Below are 16,762 nucleotides of genomic sequence, written 5' to 3'. Positions count from 1 at the left end.
AGTCTAGTGCTACTACAAGCACTAACACAATCCACCAAATGAGGAGACAATTGGAAAATGCAAAGAAAAAAGAGGATTCAGCTGCAAAGAAAATCCTCTATTTGAGAAAGGAATTGGAGAACATGAAGAAAGAGGAGTCTACTGACTCTACTCAAAGACTCCATGATTTGAAGAAAGAATTGGACAATGCAAAGAAATAGGAGGAGTCCACTACAAAGACAATCCATGATTTGAAAAGGGAACTCGAGGATGAGAAGAAAAAAGAGGTAATTAGTGCAAATACAATAAAAAATTTGAAGAAAAAATTGGAGGATGACAGGAAGAGAGCAACTAATTGACAAGGGAAACTAGAGGAAATACAGAAAAAGAGTGAAAAAGAGATGTCTAAAATGAAGAAAAAGATGGAGAATGTAATGGCAGAAAATGGAACGACCTCTTCCAAAGACCATCATGTGAAGGATACTATAATAAACACAATTAGGCTTATCAAACAAGAAAATTGGGACAAAATAATGAAGAACAATGATAGTTTGTTTGAATGGCTTGATTTAAATAGCAATATCAGACTTGTCTATGAAAATGTCAAAAGTGATATTGTGCGTAAAAGACAAATCGTCACCAATTCCTTAAAAAATCTTTCTAACCAAATTTTGAATAAAGTATAGAGATCCAGTGACAGGGATTTGGAAAAGCATGGAATAAACAACCACTTGAATGCCTCTGTAATGATCATTAAAGTTGGTCACTATTGTGAACAAGTAACGAAAATAGGTGAAGCTCTCAAATTTGCTTCCAAAGAATTGATGAAAATGAATAACATCATACTAAACTTGGTAACTATTGGATTACCAAATCCAACTGACTCAGATGGCAGACTCATTGGAAAAGAAAATTACATGAAAATTTTGCAAGATAGTATGAATTATAATTTAGGCAACTTGCTTGAGGAAACCACTCCAGAACAAATTGCAAGTTGCATCAAACCATTGTCAACAATGAATGAAGTTATAGATAAATTCCTCGATTCATGTAAAAATATCTCTCAGACGTATTTATTGTTGATGACATTACAACTATTTAGCTACAACCTCAAACAAATGGAGCTTCCAAACGATGTAGAATGGAGTGCCCTAAAGAAATTCTTTGAAGTTGGGTCATCTTCTCAAACTGAAGTTGTTACTGTTGCTATCATTGGCAGTCATGACTCATAGCTAATAGCACTAAGAAGTAACAACTTAGTAAGTGATAGTACTACAATCATTTTGTTACTTGTTGCTCTTTAATTTCAAATTTTGATTTAGTTTCAACTTTTTTTAATGTTAATTGTTACAAGAATCAAGAGCCAGCATATCAGGATAGTTGGGCAACCAAGAACTGGCATACTATTACTGCATAGAGTAGATGAAAAAAAATTCTGTAGTCCTACTACTTGAAAAAATTGTACAATTGGCAATGTGATTGTATAGTACCAAAATAACAAGAATCGAAATCAGATTAGAATCAGCAAGCTTGAATCGAATTGTGAATCGAATCATCGAATCATGTTTATCACCGTGATTCTTGAAACTATGTTGTATACACATAATGTATTATGTAGTAATAATCTGATTATATATACAATTACAAACTGACCTACAGCTATTGTTGCTCCCTTGTATCTACAAAAGGGAATTCAGGGTCATTTCAATTTGACATTGAGTCATTTGCAAAGAGTTGTAATTGTTTGTAATTGACAATTGTTAAATGTATTATGTTATAGGATGATTTATAATTATAAATTATAATACAATTTTTTTTAAATAGAGCTTATTCTGTTAAATGCATTATGTTACAATTTCTTAAAGAAACTAGAATCAATGAAAATCTCAACATGTTTAAAAAATACAATCAATGAAAATCTCAACATGTAAGTTTGTAACATCAATATGTTCAAAAAATAATAATTTAAGCATCTATAAAGGGAAAGTGAATGAAGGCTATAAATTAACTTCTACAAACATGTTACATAATTAATTAGTAGGTAGAGTCTTAGATCAGAGCTACTAGCCTACTACTTGACTCACGCAAAAGTTAGAATTTGAGGTTGAGATGCTGCTATAGTTGTCATTCTGCCTGCATCGGCTCAGCATCACTATCATTAGAATCCTCCTCATTTATTGCATACAACATTTCATTTTTCGTTATGTTTTATTCAGATTCACTATCAGTGTCAAACTCACTATACCTGCCAAAGTCAACATCATCTTCATTGCTTCCAATATCAGGATATGAACCATTGCCACTGCCACTTGGGTTTGAAATGTTGGCAATCCCTCTTCTTTGACATTGGTTTCTGCAAATGTTGATAGCCCTGTCATAAGGGAAATTTTCTACCTCATACCTATAATCATAGAGCCTCAGACAATTATCCAATTTTTTGTCTGATTTGTTTCTAACCTTTGACTTTAGGCAGCCCAAAGTACTGAAAACTCTCTCATCCTCCATTGAACCCAATATCATTGTCAAACATAAATTGGTAAGCTTGAAATATTCTGGTATTACCTCTCTCAACTGATTGCTCTCACCAAAGTTTTTCCAAAGCTTTGTTACCGATCCCTCTTCATTTGGGTTCTCCATAAGAGCATATTGTTCCCTCATTATGTTTGCAAAAGAATATGATTGATCTCTTAGTCAAGATTCATCGAAAATTGCATTCATAGTGACTCTATTGATTACTTTAGGCATGCAAAAATACTAAATCAAAGCCGTCATCCTTCTTTAAAAATTAGTCGGACAATTTAAAGACCAATATTGTGAAAATATAATTGACATTGCTTCGAGTAGTTCCTCTAGAGGGAGTCTGAATCTGATTTCTAACAAAAGATTGTAGCAAACTCGCTTGACAGAGTCAAGCACAGAGTCTTTGATCTTCTTGAAGTCTTCACTTGTAACATGTGAAAATACCTTCTCTAGTACTTATTCAACTTTGCTTCCTGCTTCATTAGGGTTGGATTTAGGGTTGACGCAGGCATAGTACTGCATTGGTATGTCAACTCCACGTACCATGGCATATACCTCATCATTTGAGCCAATATGTAAAAAAATTTCAAGATTGTTCAAATTTGAGATTTCTAAACACTTTGCAAACTTTGTTTCATCTAATGGTATTCATCAGTATAGAGTATCTAGGCTACTACATGTCATTTTATGCATCTTATTATATTCTGCAATGTGCATAGCTCTTTGTTGAACTTTTTTTATAATATTTCTCATGTCCTATAGCATGGGGAGAATAGCTACTAAAGTTAAGAGTACCTTAACATTAGTTAGGCTTGAATATAGCTGAGGGAATCTGTCTCACACAGAGTGGATTAGTCAAGCAATGAGGGGTATTCAGACATTACTCAATGCAATTGTCCATCCAAAGAGATCCATCTAGTACCATTGTCTTTAAGAAGCTTCCTCCCATCAGTAAATCCTTTAGCAAAGTGTTGAAATTTTTGGACTCATTTTAGACTTTAACAAAAATATTGGTAATTTTCTTTGATTAGAGATTTCACTTTACTTGCACAACCAAAATTGCTAACAATTCCAAAAGCTAGATTCATTCGATGGGCCATGCAATGAATGGGAACAGTGTGGGGTGCCAAATCAGTTGTGATCTTTTGTGCAAAGACCACATTTATGACCTTGCATAACTGAAGCTCCATCTGCTCCAACATACACCAACTTTTTGGCAATCTTCATGCTATCCAAACCTCCAAATTCAATTAGAGTAGTCTTTAATAATTCATATAAATTTTCAGCTATCGCACTATGATTTAATTTAGCAACAGATAGTAGAAATGGTTGACAACAAAGATTGTTTATAGTATAAACATGCATGCACACCCAAGAAGTATTATCAATTGTTGTAACTTCATCTAGAGACAATGCAATGAAATTAGAGTCTTTAATTTTGTCCTTCATATCTTCTTTTTCAACCTGTGCAAGACATCTAGCCCATTCTCACCCACTGTTTATTGACCAGTGATTGCTTGGATAGTTTCAAATTTTCAAAAAGTGCAATAAGGTAGGAATTTAAGGGTAGTCTATCATAGGATGTCCTCTACTCAATATATAAAATACCACACCTAATTGAACTACTTTTCCCATATTTTGTACTTCTGTTGCTTTCCCAATGAAATCTTCAATGGAACCTTTTACTGCAGAATGCTTCTCTCATAATTGCCAGTGTAACTCGTATATCTTGCATTCCTGATATGCAAACAGTTCTCCTTTGTTTTCCAAGTTAGTACGGATTTTTCACCTCCATCTATAATTTCCTTCTTGTAAACTTTACTGACATGCTTTTCTATGGTATCAATTTTAAGCTACAACCTCTTCTCCTTCTTTTTTATCTCTGTGCAAATCTTACATTTGCATTCTGCAGGAGGCTCACCATCAATTGGATTAGGCACTGGTTCAATGAACCAGTACTTTTCCACCCATTCTAACTAAAAATTTATTTTGGAAAAATCCCTAAGAGATCGATCTTTCGTCAATTCTAATTTTATTTTCCCCTTTTGTGCATGAATACGATTTATGGAATCATTTTTGGTTTCCTCACCCGACTAGTCTGGGATGACTCCAACTCTATAATCTCAGTTTGTGACTCCCTACTTAGGCGAAGTGCCTCCAAATCATGTTCAAGTTTTTCCTCAACTGAGATATCAAGTTCACCAACTTGAACTTCAATACAATCTAAGGATCCAACTTGTGATGAATCTTCTTTTTCAATAAGCACTGGAGATCTAACTTGTGAATCTTGTAGATTGCCAACATTTCCACCACCAAAATATGTCACTATGATTCTGTGTTTTGGTAATGGTGGCCTCTCTTGGCTTTCAAGGATCCTACCAGAACCCCTATTATCCCTCTTGTTTGACATGGCAAACTGATAAAGGCTGCAAAAAATATATCAACTTAGTTGTTGAACAAAAGACTCAACTACTAGACTACATATAATAGCAATAATACGATGCATTCTCAAAAAATGGGTACTACTACTACGGTACTACAGTCTACCATACTACCCAATATAATTCACAAACCTATAGGCTATATTAGCATGTGAGATGTCAAGTCACCAGTGGACACTGGACTATAAAATTAAAAAAAATAACCAATATCAGTGGTCTAGTACCACTGTTGACATAAAAAATAAATAAAAAATAACCTGCATTTTACAAAAACTAGGGTCCATGAGTCAATGGCCAATGCACTCAGCACTATGAGAGTTCAGCAGCAATAAGAAATGTCAGTCTCTAGACCAAAAAATATCAAATTGTGTAGAATAATAATATCTTATAGTCCAATCTAGGCTGGCGAATTAGGTAGGATTAACAAACGGGAATGTCAAATGCAGGTGAAATGCACCTTCCTATGCAAGCCCACAGTAGGAAACAGTTGGCTAAACAAGGCTGGTGGTCGACATGCGTCAGGAAAATGGTTGGTGACACCCAACCCAAGGAAAAATTATTTGGTTGTAGTAATGGCAAAAGAATGTGGGCCAATAAGAAATAGCATGCAAAGGCTGTCGATATGTTTAAAATAAATGTATCCAAAATGTATATTGCATTGGTGATTCGACCAATATTTTTGACCAATGATGTGATAACTAATGGTCGACTACCATGGGTGTTGAACCCAAATCTGATATATATCTGATGATGCAGTTGGCCTACATTGCATGTGCTATTTGCCAAATGGTGATCGACCCATGAGACAGGATCGCCAAATGACGAAGATTCACCACTAAAGTAATCTCTACTTGTGCCCCAAGATTCTCAAGGAGGTCTTTTCCCTTATTTAGAAATATGTTGGGTTCCACCTTAGATATTTCTTTCTATACTATTGTTAGTAAACAGTTTTTTCCTTCCAAAATTAAATACAAAGAATGACTCAAGATGCCCAAATAGAAGAAAAATTGCCACTAACAATTAGAAATACTATCATGAGATTGATAGCTTTCCTCTAAATTGAGAGGTACAGCTCTCTCTTAGAAAGATATTCAGAGAAATTAAATAACTGGTTAACATAAAGGTTTTCTAGCATTTACCCATCACTATGGGATAAATACGATTATAAGATTTATAAGCTGAACAATGAAGAAAGAAAATGAACAAATAGCCACAGGACTACCTATCCAGTTTCTCATACCACAGGGAAAGTACAGAGGAGCATTATTTTATTTTGTTGAATATGAATGATAATGCAAAACTGCACCTAAAACATGAAAGAAATGACTGTAAAATCATTTTCAATCCAAGAAAACCATATTCAGACTTCAGAATCTGATGTATGAAACTCTCTTTTATTTCAGATGCATAACAAAATAATAACAATATTATTTTATCTCTGTCATTACAGTCAAGTTGCAGAAAAATAGAAATAACGCTGCTATTCCCCTCCCTATTACAATCACTACACATAAAAATGTATTCTCCCTCTCTAGTAGCTGTAGAACTGTCCGTGAAGAGAAGAACCTCCGCTACATCTGAATCTTGCAATAAATAACATTTTGCGTTGTCTTTTGGTTTCCATAACCATTTCTTGAAAAATCAATTTAATCATTCTCATGACACATCTTCTTTCTACCCCTTTGGAATTTTAATAGCTGAGCCACTTTAAAGTTTTATAAATTATAATAATAAAAAATTTACCAAATTTAAAATGAATCCCTTGTGCATTCTTGGACAGATGGCATGTGCTGGTTGCAAATTGCAATCATGATCCTGTAACTGTCAATCCTGTAACTGTCATTAATATACTGCTGCACTTAAATAGTCCTAACTTTTGATCCATCATGAATCTTGAAAAATAGCTTGGAGAGAATTTAGATAATTAGGTTTCTTCAAACATAGCTAGAATTCAGCATAATCCAATGGTTGGATTAAAAGTTGTGGGCCCCGCAACATGACTTTTTTTCTGACTAAAGAATATTTGCATTGGCTGGTATGTTGATAGACTTGCATACAGTCCTTTATAACTTTCTACCTTGATCAAATTTTGAAGATCACTTCAGTGAAGATTTAGAAAACTTGATTTTGGGAAACATATCCAGAATTCAATCAGATCCAACAGTGGAGCTAAATGTTATGCCCCCTACATTGTTACTGTTATTTTAATGCTGTCAAAAATCTGTGGTTACAGGCTGTATTAAAACTTATATTAGTATATACACCAATACCTGAACATAAATCACATGTTGGAATATAATTCTAAGTTGCATGAGAGCTTGCTAATGCTAAGATGCCTGTGCATGACACAACTTTAGGATAATCAACTTCAACTACATCTTTTATTAGCTGAATAATCTCCAGTGCTGCCTTTCTTATTGTCAGGTTTGGAGTGTCTTCAAGCTCACGCAAATATCTATGACCTCATAGTCACTAGCATATATAGATTCATATTAGCTTGCCTATTATGTCTCCACCATAAATGCCTATATTCATTTATGAATTTATCAAGTGTCTAGAAAGCCAAAACATATCACTTATAATGAAATGAGGCCTGATTTCAAAGTCATATCCTCCATTATCATCAATGCATCTTTCATGGTAGATAAAAATGATTTCCTTTGACTTCCATCTCATCTCATTATCCACCATCCTCTTCTATCCTTGGGTCTTAGACTTGGAACCTTGAAACAAGATCTGAGCTTGATTTTGAATTTGAGCCACAAATTCCAACTACTGAATCTGGGCCATTGATCTGTGAACTGCATACTCAAAATTGTCCATGAGCTTTGAACTTAAGAATGGTGGATTATTTTCAGGTTTCAACATTTCAAATACAATTTTGAAGCTCCCAATCTGGATTGAATCATAGTGATTCTTGAACTTCTAATTGCCAGGGCTGAAACTAAAATTTTGAACTGAACACTGCATTTTACATTGATTCCAACATGAACTTGAAGTTGAAGTTGAACTGACCTAAAACTTCAACTTCAACTTCAACCTCCCCATATGTGAATAGGAATGCTGACGAACAGGAGAATGATTGGTCTTTTTTAACATTTTGTGCTAATGACAGAACTTGAAGTTGAACTTGAACTGGCTGGAAGCTTCAACTTTGACTTCGACACTCGAAAGTATATTATGAAATCACTGAACTTGAAGTTGAACTGACCTGAAGGTTCAACTTCAACTTCAACTTGGGCACTCCCATGACTTAAATGTTTCACTTTAAGGCTGAAGAAAAATATAAGTGTAACAACTATTTCATGAGACTTGGACTCTTCTTTCATGGTCTCTTTCTTGGTCTTGGCCCCAAATTTATATGTAGATGAATCGATAGGATTCTCCAAGGGAAAACATCTAAAAGAAATTGAATTTTGATTGTAAGTTTAGTTTTCCAACCTATAAATTAAAAAGAAACTTTATTATCTCTTAAATGGATAGTTTAGACAAGAGTATGGAAGATATCAAACACATTTCTTAATATCAAGTACATTCCTCCATAGACTATTCTTGTGTTTTGTCACAATTGTGCATCCTTGATGTTTTATCATTATAATTTTCAACTATGTAAAAAGTCTCTTTTAAGGGCTTCTACAAACTACTCCTAGTATAGAGATTTAGATCCACTTATTTTTGTTGGATTGCTAGTTTTCCCACCATTGTTAATATTCAATTTGAAAAGAGATAAGGCAATCATTTATGGTCACTTACGGTTTGGAGAACTAATTCAATGTAACTATGAATAAGAAAGATTAATCGAATTATCTATAATATCTTTGCCAATGTTGCCAAAAATAGAGACGTCTCAATTGACTGTCATTTGTATAATGTGTAACCGTTGAAGGTTTCCTTAGAAATAAAGATCTTTGGAGGATGTTATGCGTTCCCATTAAGCTAGGCAAAGTAATTGACATTTTGTTCTATCACATGTACTATTTCACAAAAAAAAATTCTTGTTATCACAATGCATAGTCTTATCATATTCTCAAATGCATATCTATTCAAGTGTCTCCAGAGCAAGGTATGCAAAAAGGTCAAAGGCCTTGATCCCCAACTTCTATAATCTAGCACTTGCATATACAAATTGAAACACAATACAAATGTTAACTTCAAATAGTGACACAAAATATGTGTACTCTCTAACATGATAGGGGAACCATAACAGTGCTTCAAGACTAGACACACTTGGCAGATTAAATGTTCTATGGCAAAAGCATATGTTTGAATGACAAAAACCAAGAATAGTATAAGAGTGCAAAATGCTATGGAGACATAAATGACAAGAGAGCTTTGCACAACAAAGAGAATTGTAGTATGAAAATTTTAATTGTGCAATAGTTTTGTACAAATATCTGTGAGGTCAAGTGTATTTTGTCTAATTTCTCTTCCAATTATATCACTAATCCAGCTAACTCGCTAAATTCCTTTCACTGCTAACTTTTATACAGGTAGAAGGGTGATGAACAACTCAACAATAACAAGACTATCAGCCACTTTATTGAATTCTAGTTAGTCGATTCATCTGTACTGGCATTACCTAGGAACTAAGTCACAAGATTTTTTGAATTTCATCCATGAAGATCAAATTTAAGCGAATTTTTACCCTTTGCGAACTTCATCCAAACTTTATGATATTTAATATAATATTGTTATTTATAATAAGATTATTTTATTTTAAAACAATATTAAGGTATTCAATTTAATTATTTAGCATTATCAAACTATTTTACCAATTTTGTATATATAATACTTATATTTAAAAATAGATAAAATTTATATAAGTTTAATTCAATGTCAATTTTTTTCCAAATTTTTATCCTTGTTGAATTTTATCTGAATTTTATGGTCGATGAACTTGAATTCGAATTCGAGCCTTGTTACTTAGCCTAGGAATGGCTTTCCAATAGCTCTAGCTATTCTTCACAAATGGCATGATGGCAAAAAAACCACACTTTAGCAAACTCAATGTGTTCTCATTGATATTTTTTCATTTTTACAAAATTGTAGAGGCAAATTATGAGTATCCGAGTAGTGAAAATCATGTGGGAGTCTGACATGATATGCAAAATTGGGTTTTCATATGGACGTGTGCCACAGTGCTCTTGTATAAGAATAGGCGAATCCAATTACAACTGGCCATTGAAATAGGTTTGTTAGAATACAAATGCCTTTGAAGTTGTGCAAATATTATTTATGGAGAGTTGTTAGGATATCACATTCCTGCATATGTTTTGTTTGTGATGGCTAGCCCAATAACACAATCATGTGAGACACATGTGAGTGTTGATAGAGTTTGAGCTCCTTAGTATCCTAGATACTCCTACATCATGGTCATGGGTAATGTCCTCAAAATGAAACTACAAAACTAAAAATATAAGGCTACATTGTAAGCTACATGAGTGTGTTTTCCTATTAAAAATAAACAACTACACCAAGATTTTGACAAGATTATTTTCTAAGTAAGGATCTACTCAATTGCTTTTTATCATAAATTACAATATAGCCTATCCCTTTATGAATTTTTTGGCAAGTACATCAAAAAGGCCAATGAAATTGTTCCTGTAATGGGTTGGGTGTCCTGTTGTTCACCCCACTCAATTAAGAACATTCATTCTTACAATTAACTGCATGAGTTAATCTACAGCACTATCAATTGCCTTAGATGTCTCTATAATTGATCATTCATAGGAGAAAAGTTTGTATATAACAAGTTTTTTGCAATAGCTACTAAACTATATGTTAGAACATAGATTTCCTTGGTTGAAAGAAGTCTATCAGAATAAAATTTCAAAGACAAAGGTTAAACGTATCAGGAATAAGCACAATGCTCAGATATGAGTCTCAAACCCAACCTGAATATGCAGAGAAATGTCTCCACCCGATAGAGGAAAGTGGCTCAGATTTATCCACTCTCTCATGCAGTAATGTCTGGACTCTATTTGTATCCAACCTTTCCCTTCACCGCTATGCTTCTCCCCCTTCTTGAATTCCATTCACCCTTCATGTGCCTTCATTCATTCTATTCAAATGATAGCTCCACTCTTTGTTTGACATTCATGCCCAATCTGTGTGACCATGGTGTAGCCAATTTTTACCTTCTCATCCTCTCCTTTTATCGATAGCTCATACGATTATCTCAAGCTGGTGTTGTTTCTCTTGCATGTGCATCAATAGCCTAACTTCCTAAGGATTTTTCCTATTCTGAAGTCATGAAGTTCCTCCTAGTTCGAGCAACATTCAACTCACTTCTCCAATGATTACCTCATTTGAAAGAAAGATAAGCATTTATATCCCAAACCTCGAGAACATCCAAGGTGTCGAGGTTGCTAGTCTGCAACATTTTTGTCTGTATAGCCCACGTCCTATTGTTCTTCCAAATCCATCAACATTGGATTTTGTTCGCATAAGCATTCATGTATCCTTCCTTGCAAATGAACTCCCTTCTAATGCTTCTACCCAACCATTCCCCTTCTACTAAAATTTAATCATTGCACAATCGTAATGCTTGTAATCATAACTGGCATAGTGGTGGCTTCATGCGTCACATCTACTGTCCAGGTGATAAGTTTCTTTTGTTTTTACTTGACTCCCACATTAGACTAATTAGTGTGACATCTCATTCATTCTTGTCTTACCCTGTGCCTCCCTATCTAAAGTCTTTGACACCACTTGGTGCCAATATTAGCCTTCTTGGGAAAAACTCATGAAGGCTAGCACTTTATTTGAATCCCTTATGTTGGGGGTGTTATAGTTCGCCCCCCTTAAATTTGTTTGTCCTCAACCAGATCTAGTTCTAATTGTTGAAGTAGTTCCTCACATTCCCAAGTTGCATTCTCATTGGGTATATTTTTCCATCACACCAAATACTCCCTGATAGTTCTCCTGTGGAGCACCCACTACCTCTTGTCCAAAATTGTCTCGAGAATCAATGTTGGTTTCTCTTCATCATCAAGTGGTGGTAACTTGATTGAATGTAACACATTATGCCCAATTATCCTTTTAAGGTGAGATTCATGGAGCACATTATGTACCTTGTTATCCGCTAGCAACTCCAATTCATAAGCTACTTATCCCACTAGCTTAATCACCTTACAGGGGCCATGATAATGAAGCTTTAGCTTCTCCATTCCACTCTTCATAAGGGAGGACTGCCTATAGGGTTGCAACATGAGATACACCCTATCATCCACCTCGAATGAACGCTCTACCATGAGCTGATCTACATACTACTTCTATCAGTTTTGCACCTTAAACATATTGCCCCTTAGAGATTTCATGATGCGTTGGGTCTCTTGCAACCATTCCTTTGACCTATGTGTTTGATTGCCACTGAAGAGCAAGTCTAAGAAATTTGGTGCATCATATCCATAGAGGACCATGAAAGGTGTCATGTGTATGGACATGCGGTGTGTGTTGCTATAGAAATATTCACCAATGTATAACCATTTCAACCATCCCCTTTATTTTTTGACAACATAATTACATAATTATCATTTGAGCCATTTATTCACTATCTTTGTTTGATTGCCGATCAGAGGGTGATAACTTGTCCTCAGAATAAGTGAAGGACCACATAATCTGAAGAGATCCTACCAAAACAAGCTCATGAATATATTGTCTCAATCAGTACAATGGTTCGAGGTAGACCATGTAATCTAGAAACCTCCCTGAAGAAAGTTTTAGCCACCTAAAATGTTGTATGTGCGGACGGAATAGCTATGAAGTGAGAAAACTTGGTTAACCAATTCATCACCACGTAAATGTAATCTCTCCCCTACACTCTAGGTAAGCCTATGATGAAATCCATTGATATCTTGTCCCACTTCCTATCTAGAATGGATAAGGTCTGCAGTAACCCACAAGGATAGGAGTGTTCATGTTTATTTTGCTAGCAAACTGCACACTCCCTCACATGTTACAACACATCCATCTTGAATCCCTTCTAAGAAAAATGCCCCGTCACCTGCCTATATGTCTTAAAGTAGTTGTGATGTCCTATCATAGGTGAGTCATGAAAAGCTCTAAGGATTTTCCACTTCATCGTAGAATTGGGTACTAACCATATCATGTCCTTGTACATGATCAATCCATTCACAATTATATATCTCTCATCCTGGATAGTGTCATCTATGATGCCTAAGGCAAAATCATCCCTATTATAATCTACTATAATCAACTCTCTCCAATCATCCAGCAATGCACCAATCACACACAAATGTGGTCTACAAGATAATGCATCAGCAACTATGTTTTTCCCTTTATTTCCAAAAATTATATTGAAGTCATATGCTTGTAGTTTGTTGACCCACCTTTGTTTCCTATCATTCAACTCTAGCTGCCCAAGGAAATGTTTCAAATTGTGATGAGTTGTCTTGATTGTAAACTTGCTTCCAACCAAATACCATGTAAATTTATCCAAGGTATGCATTATGGCCAACATTTCCTTATCATAAATATTGTAACTCTGTTTATCCCCTTTTAGCTTCCTACTCTCAACAATAATCGGATGTTTATCTTGTATCAACACTACTCATATCCCCTCTCCTGAAGCATCACAATGTAACTCAAATGACCTAGAAAAATTGGGAGTAGCCAACACAGGACAAGATCATCAATTGCTTGAACCTATCAAAACACTTTATCTAACCACTCGAAAGCATCTTTCTGAGTTAAGTCAGTAAGCGGAGCTACTGCTTTTGAATACCCCTTCACAAAGCACTTGTAGAAACCACACAATCCCATGAACCCTTGGAGGTGTTATAGGTTATTAGGTGGGGCCAATCCATAATAGCGTGAATCTTTTCCAAATCCACTCAGATGCCCTCTACCTTGATGATGTGTCCAAGGTACAATAACCCTGTCATGCCAAACTCGCACTTAGACATTTTTTTCATATAACGACTCCCTCTCCAAGATGCCCAAGATTGTGTCTAAGTGTTGCAAGTGCTCCTCCCATGTCTCATTTTAAATGAGGATATCATCAAAGAAAATCAGTAAAAATCTCCTCAATTGGTCCCTGGATGTCTTGTTCATACATGCCTGGAAGGTTTCTGGTGTATACGTCAATCCAAAAGGCATTACCAAAAACTTGAAATGCCCATAAAATCACCTAAAAGAAATCTTCTCCACATCCTCATCCCAAACTATAATCTGGCGGTAACCGAATCTCAAATCAATCTTCAAAAAGTAGCATGTCCCCATGCAACTCGTCTATCAACTCATCAATCCTAAGTATGGGATATCGATTCTTAAGGTTGTGCTTACTGAGCTGGCTATAGTCAATGCACATTTGAAATGTCACATCCTTCTTCTTAGATAATACCATTGTTGAAGCAAAGGGACTCTTACTAGGCTTGATGTGCCCCATCCTTAGAAGCTCCTTAATTGCTTTCTCTATCTCATCCTAGTACCTCTTTGGATGCCTATAAGGTGTAATAATAACTAATTTACCTCCTTCCTCTAACTCAATCACATGCTTTGTACCCTTGTCTGGTGGTCTCCCTATTGGAATATCATCAAATAATTTAGAGTGTTTGGCCAGTAAATCTTGAACCTATGATGGGTACTCATGTTTCTGCTACATACTCTTTGTAAAATTAGGATCTCTAATGCAAACACGAGATATTATTACAGATTGAATTGACTCAGATTTACTTACCAATCTAATAGTATGTACTATGTTGTTCTAATTGTGCAGGTCTTTAAAACTGGACAATAATGGAGAATGGACGAACTCGATTTAATTAATATCCTTTTTTACAAGAGAGAGAGTGATTGTTGAGACTGAGTATGCCTTGTGAATGATATCAGACTACACTAATCTCTCCATGTTAAATATGTAAAGTATTATGTCCTCGTAGAGACATGACTCTACATTGCCAAAGCCCACATAGGGTCATGTCCCTTCGTGGAGATAATATCTAATCATAACAAAACTGATCATCATTCAGTGGATTAACAAATACATTCAAATTGTCTCTTCTTATGATAAGAGCCTGATTAGTTAAGGAATTTCATATATATATATATATATATATATATATATATATATATATATATATATATATATATATATATATATATAATTCTCATCAAGAATATAAGACATAAAAAAAAATGTTCATATAAATGATGAATACATATACTCAATATAATGAGCACTTCACTTTGACTGAAGCTATACTTCAACACTCCCTCTTAGCAAGAGAGAAGTGATAAAAAAAATTATGAGATATAAATATCAAGGATATCTATACACAATACATTATCTAACTTTAACACTTTGAAATAGTGACTTGTCAAATAACTATAATCACAATGTTATAAACACTATCATAGCATTTATTATGATCTCTAATTGTCCAGAGCAATATCTAGAGTAATCATAATACTTTCGCTATTAGTGGCTTCCGATGAATCCAGAACAAAAATGTCATAATAACATACCTATCATTTGTAAGATCATTACCTTACAAATATTACCTTCTAAATATATGTCCTTGAAAGATCATCACCTTTCATTACATATCTGATGCAATTAGACAACTTTAGAAGCATAAACACATATAAAATTGAAACTTAAACTCAATATTCAATATTACAAATACTTTTATTATCAATGACTTCCGGTGTATCTGAAACAAAAATGCGATAATAACAGACCTATCATTTGTAAGATCATCACCTTACAAAGATTACCTTCTAAATATATATGTCCTTGAAAGATTGTCACCTTTCATTACATATCTAATGCAACTAGACAACTTTAAAAGCATAAACACATATAAAATTGAAACTTAAACTCAATATTCAATATTATAATTTAATCATACCAAGTTTCCTCTGAAGTATTTCAATTTTACTTTGGCAAGAGGCTTGGTAAAAGCATTCATTATTTTCTCATTTGTAGTTATGTCCTCTAGTTTGATAACACCTCGATCTACCATATCTCTAAGGTAATTATAAGATATTTCAATATGCTTAGATCAATTATGAAAAATTGGATTAGTTGAAAGCTTGATACAAGTTTGATTATCACAGTGAATGATATTAGCTTCAAGGGCTCCTTAAACAATCCAACTAGCAATTTTTGTAACCATATTGTAGGAGTTGATGAAATCCAACTCCACAGCTCACCAAGATCACCTGCATGCAAATAACCTATCGAAGGGAAACCAAAAAGGAAGAGGTGGAGCTTGGAAAAACTCTAAATGGACTTGAGAAAGAACATATTGCAAAACAAGAAATTGTATTCACAATGGAATGAATTGAGAAAATACAAAGAGAGAGCCCAAATATAAAGGCCTCATGGAAGCTTGTAGAACAAGCTGGAAGATGTAAGAAGATAAGGTTGACAACCAAGCACACTTTCCACAAAATGGTGAAACATGCTAGAAGGGAACAAACTCCCATATTGTCAACAACTCATCACTACAACAATTAAATGATAAATATTAAATAGATGCATTAACCTAAGTAAGCTTAAGTAAATAGAATAAATAATTAATTATTTACTCTAACACCCCCCTTAAGTGCAACTTAGGGGAATGACTTAAGCTCACAAAACTAAGATGAAATGCAGAATGGGTCTCGGCAATGAGGTCATGTTAGGTACCCATGTACAATGTAAGAGAAATACAACCTCTAAAAATGGAGAAAGAGAGAAAACCACATGGGAAAAACCCTCCCCCAAAAAGAGTTAAGAACCTATTGAAGAACTGAAGAAGCATCCAACTAAGGAATGTCCCCATAAAATAGAACAAGGAGTGATCATGAAGAGC

This window comes from Cupressus sempervirens, chromosome 1, assembly GCF_028749045.1.
Source record: "Cupressus sempervirens isolate cs-2001-9-10 chromosome 1, ASM2874904v1, whole genome shotgun sequence".
NCBI lineage: Eukaryota > Viridiplantae > Streptophyta > Pinopsida > Cupressales > Cupressaceae > Cupressus > Cupressus sempervirens.
The sequence above is the reverse complement of the archived record's forward strand: the minus strand, read 5'-3'. Positions refer to the sequence as shown.